The 14024-nt window shown below is 44.2% G+C and overlaps 1 long non-coding RNA gene across 1 annotated transcript; it reads right to left on the reverse strand.

The window, feature by feature from the left end:
• Window positions 1-8344: 8344 nt before the first annotated feature.
• Window positions 8345-9878, reverse strand: LOC135404399 (uncharacterized). Its single transcript, XR_010425659.1, has 2 exons — window positions 9477-9878; window positions 8345-8483 (listed from the first exon to the last, which is right to left on the reverse strand). It is a non-coding gene; the product is annotated as an uncharacterized LOC135404399 (long non-coding RNA).
• Between the last annotated feature and the right edge of the window lie 4146 nt (window positions 9879-14024).

Raw genomic sequence — 14024 nt, forward strand, 5'->3', positions numbered from 1 at the left:
GATGTCAATTGGCTGTTCTGGAGAAAAGCTGGGGATTAAAAGAAGTAGTGAGAGAACCAGACTGAAAATGGGTGAAGGTGTTGCAGGAAGTGAGGCTGGGCAGCAAGAGCAGTGAGTGAGGGGAAAAAAGGGATTTCAGGCAAGAAGGAAGAAGATCCCTGAAGAGGCTCAAGGCAGCTCTCCTCAGCTCCACGCTTCTAGTCTTACAGGCTGCCTTGCTTCCTCCTCCCGCCGTCCCGAGCTCCACTCTTAGCACTAGGAAGGTGCTCTTGCAAAGGGTGTAGTGCAGTCACGGTTGGCAGTGAGAAGCGACAAGTCACTGGTTGCTCAGTTGTCAGTTCCCAAGAGGTGCCGTTTGCCCGGAGACAGGGGGCCCAGTCAGCAGCACAGAAGGTCTCAGGTGGCCACGTCCTCCCTTTTGAAGCGGCCTCCACTTTGAAAAATGGCAGTGGCCTTCCGAGCCACCTCATCGGGACGTAGTGGGGGGCACAGAGCAGGCGTGTCGGGAAGCCTGTAAGCCCAGAGTATCTCAGCCAGTGGAGAAACGGGCAGGGAGCAGCGCTGCGGGCAAAGGTGTGGGAACCCAAACCCAGCTTTCAGCAAAGGAAAACAAGGGCTGACAAAAACCTTGTGATCTGAAGGAGCTGGACCCTTCTCAGAAGACCTGTTAAAGTTCTACCTCATGGATCAAGCTTGGCTCCAGCAGAAATCAGAAAGGACGTTTCAGATGATTGTATCAAACCATGTCTAAACCCCTGTAATCCCTCTGTCCCCCATGTAATCCTACTAGAAGAAAAATTAACTGTTTGGAAATTGCAGTAAAAATTTGTGTAACTCCCCAATTAACATAGGTTGTCCCCTTCATTAACATACAACCCCAGATGCCTTTAAAATAGTGTTCTCGTGTTCAATAAACTATTCCAGTTCCCCATACTGGGATCGTGTCTAGCTTTTATTTTTCAGACCGCCACTCAAAGGGGCTAAAAGGGGGCTGCGACCTCCACTGAGCTGAGCCACCTCACTGCGGTTTGTCCAGTGAAGTCTCCCTTTTATTGCAATAAAAGTTTATTTTTTTTTCGTCGGCTCCTCAATCTCCTGGCTATTTCTGTGTTTCCCACTGGCTGGAATTTCAGACGACCACAATCCCATGGTCCCTACAGCCCCGGCTGTCCCGGACCTTCCCGTCTCCAACAAACCTCAGCAGCTGCTCCCCGGGACGGGCCCCAGCCCCTGAGCGGAGCGCACAAGCACACTGCAGCCCGACACACGCTGCCCGGAGAGAGCCGTGTGAGACAGAACCATGGCCACCGCCGCTGCAGCCACCCCGGGCAGGGTCAGGGTGGAAGCCAGCGCCAGCGAACTGCCGCGCTGCCTCGGCAAGTTCCTGTATCGCCGCCCGCTACCGCGCTCAGCAGCAGCAGCCAAGCAGCGGCCAGAGGCGCGAGGTCAACACCCAGGAGCAGGTCCCTGAGGAAGGACCACCACCTCCGGCGCCCCAGCAAACAACGAGATCGAGAGACCCGCGCCGGCGGAAGCAGCAGCGGGACCCCAGCGGGAACCACTCAGAAGGCAGGAAGGACCCGGAATCGAAAGAGGCACCGGGAAAAACAAAGACAAGCAGAGCAGGAGGTATGCAAAAACCGGGGCTATGGAGCGTGAGCGGAGAAGAGGATCCCACAGAATCCCTGGGGGGCTCCGGGAAAGGTCCGAGGGAGGAAAGAGCCCAAGCGGGACCGTCGGCGAAGGAGGGAGCGAGCGGAAGCCCAGCGGCAGCAGCACGAGAGAAACCCAGGAACAGAGGGACCCGAGAGACAAACGGAGTGGGGCAGACACAAAGCTGCCGACTTCAGCAGTAGTCGAGGCAGCAAAAACCCCCTTCCTTGACTTTTTTCCTTTTTCTTTGCAGCCTAAACTAAGAACTGGTCTTTTTTTAGAAACCCTTTTGTTTATTAATCTAACTGTTTCAGTTTAACAGTGTGAGTAAGGCGAACAAAACGCTACCAATGGAGAGATTGTCCCCCTGCGCAAAAACAAAGAAAGAAAAAAAAAAAGGGAAAAGCGAAGGAAAGCAAAGACCCTTTGCTGAATGAAGATACCCTTCCATAGCTAATAGCCAAAATTGTTTTTAAATGTATGCATAGCTGTATTTTTGAAAATTTTAAAGTTCTCACAATAACAATTTTCCTTAAGTCCAAAAGCCAAATTAACGCAGAAAGACATATATTTGCCTTAAAAATAGAAGAGGTATATATTTTATCCTTGAACTATAGGAATGTTCATATGTATTTGAAATTTAAATTAAACATGAAGTAAAATATGCTTATGTTTTTACAGGTTATACTATCATAAAAAACAGAAAACATATATTACTAATCTAAGGGTGAGAAACAAAAAACGCCAATTTCTCAGTTCATAACCAAAAGACACTGTAAAATGAAACCCAAAAGTATGTTTGTATGATGTGTGTTCGATGGCCATCGAGTATGAATGTGTGAATGTATGCATGCGTGCGAAAATACAATAATTAATATGTTCTGATTTATACACAAATGCACATTACCTCACACATGCACAAACACCCTTAGATAAAGAACAGAAAACATATCATCCTGAGTTGAATAGAATTTCATTTGCAGAAATGTTTTAGGTTAAATAAAAGTTTTCAAAAACAAACACTAAAAAACACTTTCAGGTAAAAGTCAGGAGCACACGAACCCTGAAGTCATGAAGTTATTAAGTTTGGTTCAAAATCAATCGCTTATAAGTCAACAGAATCTTTAGAGAATAGCTTAAAAAAGATTTTATAAGAGTAATTTCTAATAAGAAATAATAGAAATAAGTTGTTTAAACAAGTTTTATATTAATCCAGAGTTATTTAGTTTAGCATTGTTGGGAATTCTTCCTCCTTGCATTTTGTTCCTTGTTTACTTTTCTATATCCAAAAGTATCTAATAGTCTTTTTGATTGGTTTAATGCTTTTAATGTTAGTGCTAAGTTTAAGAAAATAATTTATGTAGCAATATGCAGAATGCCTTAAAACAGCTATGATTCCTTCACATGCCTTTATAATGCCAAACCTTGTGGCCCAAACTATTCTGACACACAATGCCTTTAATCATACTTTCCATCTCAGGTATATAAAAGGCTGTACATTGCCTTGAAAAAGGAGCTTCCATGTTAAAATTAATTTCACTTGTGGTATTAAAAGTAAGACTGCAATATTTCATGTTAGATCCATTTAAGAATACATTTGCTTCTAAAATGCAGCTATAGAATTTGTTATTACCTCACTCTGAACCGATACATCAAAGCATTGATAGTTGCAGAAAAAAATAGTAATCAAAACTTAGATTACATGTTTAGTTAGCATGATAAATTTAATACTCTAGTTAAAGAAAACATTTATGGTAATATTTGTATTCCCTTGTATTTTGCCTTGCATTAGCAAACGTTTGATCAAAGTTTTTTCCAAGTTTTTTGTTTTTTAGAAAAATAAAAAAAAAAGGGGCAAAGGTGTGGGAACCCAAACCCAGCTTTCAGCAAAGGAAAACAAGGGCTGACAAAAACCTCATGATCTGAAGGAGCTGGACCCTTCTCAGAAGACCTGTTAAAGTTCTACCTCATGGATCAAGCTTGGCTCCAGCAGAAATCAGAAAGGACTTTTGAGATGATTGTATCAAACCATGTCTAAACCCCTGTAATCCCTCTGTCCCCCATGTAATCCTACTAGAAGAAAAATTAACTATTTGGAAATTGCAGTAAAAATTTGTGTAACTCCCCAATTAACATAGGTTGGCCCCTTCATTAACATACAGCCCCAGATGCCTTTAAAATAGTGTTCTCGTGTTCAATAAACTATTCCAGTTCCCCATACTGGGATCGTGTCTAGCTTTTATTTTTCAGACCGCCACTCAAAAAGGGGCTAAAAGGGGGCTGCGACCTCCACTGAGCTGAGCCACCTCACTGCGGTTTGTCCAGTGAAGTCTCCCTTTTATTGCAATAAAAGTTTATTTTTTTTCGTCGGCTCCTCGATCTCCTGGCTATTTCTGTGTTTCCCACTGGCTGGAATTTCAGACGACCACAATCCCATGGTCTCTACAGCCCCGGCTGTCCCGCACCTTCCCATCTCCAACAAGGTCTTTGCTGTGTGTTAGGAAGAGGTGGAGCAGCACAGCATTCCTTTGGCTTGTCAGAGGCTCCAGCCCCCTGGGCCAGGAAGTTGTCGTCACCGCTTTCTGGGAACCTGCTGGACTCTTGGTGCTTGGCTGTGTTGCTTCTCCAGCTCCCGCCAGGGCAGTTGAAGTCTCCACGAGAAGCAGGGACTGTGACCTGGAGGCTGCTTCAAGCTGCCTGTAGAGGTCTCCTCCCCATCTTGCTCCTGCTCAGGAGGCCTGGAGCAAACCCCCACAGCAGTGTGCCCATTCCCAGCCTGCCCGCCCTTTGATCCTGACCCATCAACTCCTGAGTGGCTCGCCATCCCCCCCAAGACAGAGGTCGAGACCTTCCGAGTGTCACCTCCCCGAGATCTACGGATGTCGTCTCCCTGGGCTCCTGTGAGGCCCCGCATGTGGTTGCCAGCGCATTCTTCCCTCTCCCTTATGGGCCCTGTCCAATGCAGCCCCAGGGCAGCCCGGAGGAGCCCTGTCTGGGGCTGCGCTGGGGTGACCGGGGACACGGTGGGCTCACTGGGAGCAGCCTTCCAAAGCCCCAGAGCGGCAGGATGGTGCCCAGGCTCTGCTCAGGGCTGCTTTGGGTGTGGGGCCGTCTGCGCGAGTCCTGCACGGGACCCATGTGTCCTGGCTGCCACGCCAAAGGGCTGCTTCCCCAGGCGAAGGGGACAGGGGAGTGACCCTGCGTGAGAGCCTGCACCTCTGGCAGTGACTCAGGCCCGGGGTGCCCTTTGGGTGCCCTTGGTGCCCTTTGGGCCTTGCTGGATCTGCTTGCTGCCATTTGCTGGGGCCACCCTGCACTCCCTCCCCATTCCAGGCAGACACAGGCAGGTGTTGGAATAAAATCTTTTCTTCCGTAACCAGAAGGAAACTGTTAACTATATCTACGGAACAGCGGAGGGGGTCAGACAGAAATGCACACAAATCAACAGGATTGGCAAAAATGTCCGCTTTATTAGAGGACAGACAGCTTATATGCTGCCTGTGACACACAGACATGTGATTCTTCCCCAGGTTACATTGGATACATAAGGCAAACATACTGTGGTGTACAGTACTAGTTGGATATCAGCAGGTGTCCATAAGCCTTGTTTTCCTGCCAGAACAACTCCTCCTTCACCTTGGCACAAGGCCTGTAGCCATATTAGTGACGCAGTATTTTTTACTCTCTGCACCCAGCCATGCCAAGGGGAAGGTCTCAGAAATGCAACTGAAATTGTTCACACAATTTCTGTCCACCGACAAATCCCCCGTTGATGTTTGAACAATTTAAATTGCATTTCTGTAACATTCCTTATTGTATCCATAACATCTCAATAAGCGCAAACATACAACAACACCACCATCACCAATAAACTCAGCAACCTATTGACCCTAAGATGTGTGCTCTCAAAGTGTGCCTAAAAGTGCTTCTTTAAATATAGGGTTTATTCTTAAAACTTCCACTCTGTCCAGAACATCCTTGGAAATGGAACTCCATTAAACTCTGGGCCATATGTCTTCTGTTATTCTTTTTCACACCTTGGCCCTTGAATAACACAATGACATGATCGTATATTAACACTGGATCTTCCGTTTCTATTGCACTCTTTGCATACCATTCTATTGCAGCCCGGAGAGTTTGTTCAGGATTTCTTGCCATTTTATGGAAAGGTATCGGTGTATTTGTTTATCCAAAAGTGTTTGTGTAAGTGAATATTCACACATATACATGCATACATTTTCATTCATTCTCTTTCACACGGTGGCCACCATCATTCAAACACACATCACACAAACATATTTTTGAATCTCATTTCACTGTGTCTCATGAGTAATGAAACCATACTAATTCTCTAGTACCTTATGGTGTTAAAGCTTCTCCACCAAACAGGTAAACTTTCCTCCACCAGTACCCAGTGAATAATCTAAGATCTTAACCTTCTATAATCATATGCTTAAACATACTAAAAAATTGTGCTCCAACAAAACTAAAAATATTGTGCCTTAACAACACTAAAATGTGCTCATAATGCTGACAAATTGTGCTCCTGTAATACTTACTTTAAAGTTCGTACACTCTCTTAAATCCTTAATTTCATGTGCTTAAAAAAACACTAAAAAGGTGTATATGACTAAGAAAAACTATGCTTATAATACCAAAAAGAATTGTGCTCCAAAAACTGTGTTCTAACAATATTGAGGAAACTGTTAGCCACAACAGCTCCTGATGTTACCATTGTTACCTGCAGAAAACAGCATCAACCTTGTTCTTTCTTTCCAAGGTTTCATTCATCATGCAGGCAGCTACAAACACCTGTGTACAAAAAAGACCTTAACACATGAAACAACTTTTGCAAATGAACTGAGGGGGTTGTCACCTGTTCTCTCCCCGTTTCTGTCTTGCAAAAGTGTTTTACAAATTCTTAAATCACTGACCCCTATACCAAATACATAGCATTGTCTGGCAACTTGGTAGTAGTTTTCAAAGTGGACAAGCAATTCACCCTTTCAAAGTTTTTCTAGTTTGGATATGATATAGAATTTTACCTCAAAAATTGTTATTGCACAGCCACATATAATTTTGGGAAGACTCGTAAGCCAAAAGGTTTCTGTCATATGATGATTCCAAATAAATCTTGCTACCCACTGTAACACTACTGAGATGAAACACAGAAAAATACAAGCACTACAAAATAGTTAATGTCTGATGTAGAGTTCCCAAACCACACCAGTCTGCCTGATCTTCACAAACATCACTGATGTGACATGAGCAGCACAGAAACAGATCGTTGTATACAGTGACAACCCTTAGGCCTCAGGATGTTAAAAGTTCTATAGTTTTCCATTGTCTTCCTTTCCCCTTAGTGACACGTCTGCCCTATCTCAGTCAAGAAATCATCTTCTAAATCCGCATCTAAACAGACATTCCTCTGCTCCACAATTTGCACAGGCAACACGGAGAAAAAAGGGGTTTTTCGCAGAGTGTGATCTTTTGGCAGCTCTGGATGAGTTGTGGGGAGAGAATCCTTCTCTTTCCTAGATACCAGTGACAAGCAGTCTGCAGTGGAGCTGCTTTCCAAACAGCTGAATGTTTGTGTACATTCAGTGGTAGACCTATTTCTGTTTTCTCACTTTTTTCTCCTTGGCAAAGGCTGTTTGGTTCAAGTTGGCTGCCAGAATGCAGGAGCGCTTTTGATTCCTGAGTATGTTCTACCTCAGTGCTGGCTTCCTGCAGTTCATCTTTGTCCACTTCTTCATGCATCAGGCACAGATTTGTATTAAACTCACATTGAACTTCACAAGCTACAATATTAGTAGGTTTCTTTGGATTCTGAGATACACTAATGTCTTTAAAATCCTTTCCACTGCTGTCTTCAGTTACACTTTGGACTTTGGCTTCTGGATTGTCAGGTAAACTTTCAATCTGTCCATGTTTAATTTCCAATATATTTTTTTTTCTAAGTTGATTGCACTACTGGTTAATTGGTTAATTATTTCTGCATCACTGTATGTTTGAATTCATAATGCTTCAGTGAAGACAAGTCTTCATCCTTGGATTCATATTCTTTGTGAGATATGAATGAAAGCACCTCTGGCATAACCTCTGCCAAACTATCTGTGCTTGTTTCCATACAGATTATCTCTTTTTCAGACATCTCTACTGGTGTTGCAGATTGGCTGTAACTTGCACTGGCAGCAACAGCTAAAGGGTGACATCGATATGTTGTCTCCTGTGAGGAAAAATCTGTCTCTGTTGTTATGCCTTCTGCAGATATTTGGTCATAATCCGTTTCTTGCATTGTTTCCAAATTACTCTCCCCAGACCTGAGGAGACATTCTGTAACAGTTGATTCTGCTCCATGTCCAGCCAGTGTCTGAAACTCATAGCTGCTTACTAGAGAGCAGTTCTTATTTGCTAAGTCACTGAGAAAGAAACCCTCATCAGGTGTTGGTATTTTTTTGTATTGGCAAAAGCTGCCCATGGTTTCCAAATTGGATGTGTTTTACTGCAGATGTCTGTGTTGAGGTCATATTATGAGCAAGTCCCATAGAAGATTCAGCAGTAGATGCACTGACAGATGCACTTCCCCTGCCTGAATCTGTCACACTTGATTGTGCCATCAAGTTATTATAGTCATTGTCAAGCTCATCTTTTGAAAAAGTTCGCATTTAAGTCTATGACAGTGAAAAAATACTGTTTGATCATTCTGTTTAATACTCAGCCTTAAGCTACATGTGCAGTTCAGAAGGATATAGAAGGCCAGATTCCAGCTTGCAGCCAGTTCCTTAGATGTGATCTACATCATCTCCTCGTGTTTTTAGTTCTTTTATCTATGAAATTTCGGTAAGAGAACAAAATTCACAACATAAGCAGCACAAAGGAAAACAAATAACTAGTTGTAAGAACATGTAACTCCATAATTGTGGAACAACAGCACAGAACAGGTAAAACCCACACCCGTTATATTAAAATCCTAAATCACTCACAGGTTTTAATTAATTTCCCGAATGTAAAGCTAACTAAATCTAGCTTTGAGATCGTTATATTGGGAGGCAAACTAGAAAAATTTTACTAAATTCAACCTGACTCTAGTAACTCAGCTTTATTGCAATCTCTACTGATTTCCTGACAGATTATCATGTGGTCTCCAGACATTTCTGCTTTATAAATCAAATGGGCATAAAAAGTTCTAATTCACGCATCAATAGTTTTGGAAAAGTGTAATTTAGCAATCTGCTTTTTTATTGGTATAAAGTAAACACACACATTTTGCATCTTGTTAGGTTATTTTAAAAATAATCTGAAATTCATGTAGTATAACTGTTGACATAACATCAGTGCCAAGAGAGATAAGTCAAACTTCACAGCATAGTGTGTGCCTGAGTAGTGTTTTTAGAAAAGCAATTAGGCTGTATGCTATATCAGCAGTTATAAAACATTGAAAAACGTATAATACGTTTTGTTTGACCAAACTGCTCTGTACATACTGTACGAATCCACGACAGAAGATATATATTAAAATCTGAAAAAAAATGTACTTGCTGCTATGTTATAAATAGAATATTAACAATTGCTTAAACAGTACATGAAATGCAACTCAAAGTTGCAACTCTGTCATAAACACAGAAGAAAAAAAAAAGGAAAAAATAATGAATTCACTAAACTTGACCAAGGAAAAGAAATAATATCAGACAGGAATGTAAATTAACATCCAAATGTTAAAATCAGCTGAGTAAACCTTTTTAAATACAATTCTAAAGATGTGATTTCCACTGTCACAATAACTTCTCAGTTTATAACAGGAAGATAGAGAGATGTTTTACCTAAGAATCAAGGAAATCCTCAGCCTGCCAGCTTTCCATTTATCTTATTTGCAGATTTGTAGTTTTTGGTGTATAAGTTCTACTCTCTCCCTAGTTCTGAGAAACTGCTGGAGGTGGTTTGAGTCCCACCCAGTTGCTAAGCAACAAATGATCTCTATTGTGTGAACCTTATGTCTCCTCCTGCTAAGACTGAACACGAAATTTGGGCAGAAGTTCTTTACAGGGGTAAAATGTGACTAAAACCAAGGCAACTCACTAAAGCTTTTATATAAAGATTCATTCTCTGGGAAACTCTTAAAATTTCTTGCATGCTAACTTTTAGTAAAACACAATCTTTTAGTTTTAAGTTATCCACAAGTGAGTAGAAGGACTAAAGAGAGAGAGATTCTGCTTTCTGTTCTCAGTTACCGACATGCCTGGATTCTGCGGGGCAACTCCCCCGCAAGTCAGTCACCGCCGAGCTGCTGTTCCCCGGGCTGCTCCGGGCGCCGTGCAGCTCCCGGGGATGCCCGCAGAAGTCTGGCTGGCTCTGCAGAAGTAGCTGTCGGCGTTGCCTCTGTCGCTGAGGTGCCTCTGCCGCCGAGGTGCCCCTGCCGCCTTTTGCCGTGGCTGCCAGCGCCGCCTCCCCCACGGCCGAGTCGGCGCAGCGGCAGCCCCAGCGCGCAGCCCCCAGCCCTGGAGCGCGGCCCCAGCGCCCGCACGCCGGACTCTGGTTTGAGTAATCCTAAAGAGAATTTTTATGCTTTTATGTGTACCCGAGACACTCTAACGGGAGGAAATTCTCCCGGACTCTCACCTCTGGCTTTTAACAGTTACTAACAAACGTATGGCCGCTTCTCCACACACACACAAGCACGGTACCGTTAACAATACAGTGAGCTCACAACAACGTTGGACACACAACACAATTAACACGAGAGTTAACAAAAATACGGAAAGGCAGTTCTCTAGCCTGCCTCTCCTGTCAACGAGAAGTGGCACTTTTTCGGTGTTGCTCGTTGTGCTAATATAGCATCTTCTAATGCAAGGCACAATAGCTGCTACTTTCTTTCATATGTACCGTACCTGGTTCTGCTTTTTATTTTTTTTTTTTTCCGAAAACAGCGTCTGTTGCCATGGCAGCGATCCACAGTGGCTTTCTTCCGGGTTGCATGGTGGCTTCAGGCGCCAGCGATGCAGCGCCATCTAGGGACGCGGAGGCTCCCAGCAGTGTCGGTCCAGTTGACACATGCGCAGTAGCAGGCACAGTGAGGAGCGACAGTGCCGACTGCGCAGCCGCAAGAGAGAGCGGTGCCGCGGGCTCGGCTCCAGCTTCATTCTCTGCCGCTAGTGATGTTCCTGCAGCCCCTACACATCCTGCTGCTACATGCACGGCGCTAAACGGAGGTGATCCCGCTGCTCCTAAGGGTCCTAGCATTCGCAACTTCCACGTGGGGAGCCAGATGCTGAGCAGTCCCGAAAGCCCTCGTTTTCTAGACAGGAGCTCAACTCCAACAGATCACAGCACAGACCTAAAGTGCCTTTGACCCCGAGCGGACAGAACCCCGTTCTTCTTGTCCGCACTTGTCTTCCCATGGAATGGAGAGCCGAAAAAAACCTCTCCAGGGCAGGGCCAGAACTGACAGGTTTACGGCAGAGGCGCAGAAATTGCCCTGTCATTGCCTCCAGGATGATATGCTTGCTCCAGGATCCTTCCATCAGGGAGCTTTTGTCGGATTGTTTGGTCAATTTTAGGTCAATTTCTATGGCTTTCAGCAATGTCAGCTTCCAGTGGTGAGAAGTCATGAGAGTAGTCCCCAGAATCAGGTGATGCCCCTTGGTAACAAGACTTTGTGTTTAAGTGGCAAATGTTTTTATTCACCTCCTGGCTTCTGCAGAAGTCTCCTGTTTTTCAAGACTCCTAGACTCCTAGAGCAGTTGGTGTTGGAAGGAAGGGACCTGAAAGCTCATCTGCTTCCAACCACCCCTCTGCCACGGGCAGGGACACCTTCCGCTAGACCAGCTTGCTCCAAGCCGCGTCCAACCTGGCCCTGAACACTTGCAGGGATGGGGCAGCCACAGCTTCTCTGGACAACCTGTGCCAGGGCCCCACCACTCTCCCCGGGAAGGCTTTCTTTCCCATATGCCATCTAAGCCTGCCCTCTGCCAGCGCCAAGCCATTGCCCCTTGGTCTGTCGCTCCAGTCCCTTGGAAACAGTCTCTCTTAGCCAAAGCCTTCTTGGTCCTCCCTGTTGTGTTGCAAAATTTGCAAGCTGATGTTGTGCCAGGTGGCACCAGCCAAGCCCTGAGCCAGGTGCAGGACCTTGCACTTAAGGTCTGAGGTCACTGGGGTTGTTGAGCCTGGAGGAGACTGAGGTCAGATCTCCTGGGGGGCTGCAGCTTCCTGCCAAGGGGCAGCGACCATTTCTGCTCTGTGGGACCAGGGACAGGAGCCGAGGGAACGGCCGGAGCTGTGTCAGCGGAGGCTTAGGTTGGACATTAGGAAAAGGTGCTTTCCCCGGAGGGTGGTCGGGCACTGGAACGGGCTGCCCAGGGCAGTGGTCACGGCCCCAAGGCTGCCAGAGCTCAAGGAGCGTTTGGACAACGCTCTCAGGCATACTGAATCCGAAAAATCGGTCCAAGAAACTGCTCAGAGAATTTTTATCTTTAAGCAGCAAGGTATTTGTTTATTCAACGTTGGGAGCAAGCCAGCTCGCGCTGGACAAACTTGCTCAAAGGCTTCACACAAAATCAGCATTTTTATACAATCTTCAGATGTGATTAAATGCATATTCAAGTGATTACAACATCTATCAATACATATTAAAAATAGGTGGAGTATAGGCGGAGCTTGGGGCGCTGCTTCTCTTGGCTCCCCATTTCGGAGGGTAGTTCCCATCTTCCTCCATGGGGCAGGGGGCTTCAGCTCATCTTCCTCTGCTTGACCCTTCTTCTTTTCCATTGTTCTTGACCCGCTCACTGAAGCTTGGACAAAACCCTGGCTCCAGGCCTATTTCTCCTATTTAAATGTCTACCTGATCCTGTTGTATTTCTAATTTATCACCTCTAGGCCTATTACCTGTTCCTGTACTATTCTCTTAAGCTTTGCTCCAGTAAGTAGAACAGAACGAGCACAGATCGTCTTGGATGTTGGTAGCTTGTTAGCAGGCCCAAATCTCTTAGTTAACTCTTTTGGGCCTAGCTTCCTATATCATTCCCCCCCTTTTGTTTAGAATTTACGAATTCCTTCGTCAAGTTCTAATGGATTTTGATAGGTATTCATCACAGCCCACATTATCTGCATCCTTCTAACCATGATGCTTGATTTGCACCATAGCCAAACAATTAGGACAAGTAGTAGAATAATGCCAGCTCCTAATACCAATATTGGATGTATCAAATAGTGAAACACTTGTGATGCTGTAGGGGAGTATCCTGTAAAGATATCCCACCAGTGATGTTCTCCCACTTTTTCCACTTTGGTTAGAACAGTTTTTATGCTCTCAGTGTCATGTTCTACTTGCCAGAGCATTCGTCTAGTCGTTCTGTTTACTTCCTGGACCAGTTTTTCTATATCAGGATGTTTAAGCATTGCTTTAAAAAGATTAATGTTCATTCCTCTCTGCAATTTTGGCACATCATGATACATTGTATAATCAGCTTCAATCAGTTGTCTAGTAGTCACTAGAATGATATAACCAAAGTCACAGCCTATTATTTTAGCAAAACAAAAAAATTAATACCACTCACTACTTCATGACAAATACCTATGGTAAAATTAACACAAAAGATTCTAACACATGCACAACCATTTCCTACATAATAGACTTGTGATTGGGTTTTAGTATGGGGAAGCATTTCAAAGGTACACACACTATTGTCAGCATCTAAGCATAAATCTTCATTTTCTACTCCAGCATTTTCACAGATATATCCTAATTGTCCTTTAGGAATACATGCCTCAGTACTGACTGGCTGCCACTTTTTCTTGGTGTGATCCTAACTTGCCCAAACATTATGGTCTATGGGTCTGACAATTACATTTTGGTGTATGGCTCTTAATGTCAGGCTAGGAAAGATGGTCTTTTCTTTAGCTGCACTGATAGTGAGCACATAAGCTTCAATTTGTTCATGTTGAGGATTGTAAGTGAAGTTTCCTAACTGCCACCACGCTTGGTAATTTTTCTCAAAGTGTGTAGTAGAACTGTTTCTAGCTATTATTTCTCTTACTTCCTGTGGTAATATTCCTGAAGTTCCTTCTCTTAATATTCCTGCAGCTACAGACTGCACCCACTGTTGAGTTTGGAGACATTGTATTGCAAGTGCAAATCTTTTATGGATGACACCAGCATAGTCAATAATCTTGGTGAAATCTTTTGCAGTGGTTAGCTACTAATGTTAACAATTTAACTGCCAATGATTGTGTTTCTGCCAAAGTGAGCAAAGATGATCTTAAAGGGACTTTGAATTTTCCTAGATCAGATGTGACAGCACTTAGTTTATTCACTAATACTTCTTGATCTAACAGCTTCTGCTCATTTGAGTGCTTAATTACATATGGTCCAGCAT

This window comes from Pseudopipra pipra, chromosome W (genome assembly GCF_036250125.1).
Source record: "Pseudopipra pipra isolate bDixPip1 chromosome W, bDixPip1.hap1, whole genome shotgun sequence".
Lineage (NCBI taxonomy): Eukaryota > Metazoa > Chordata > Aves > Passeriformes > Pipridae > Pseudopipra > Pseudopipra pipra.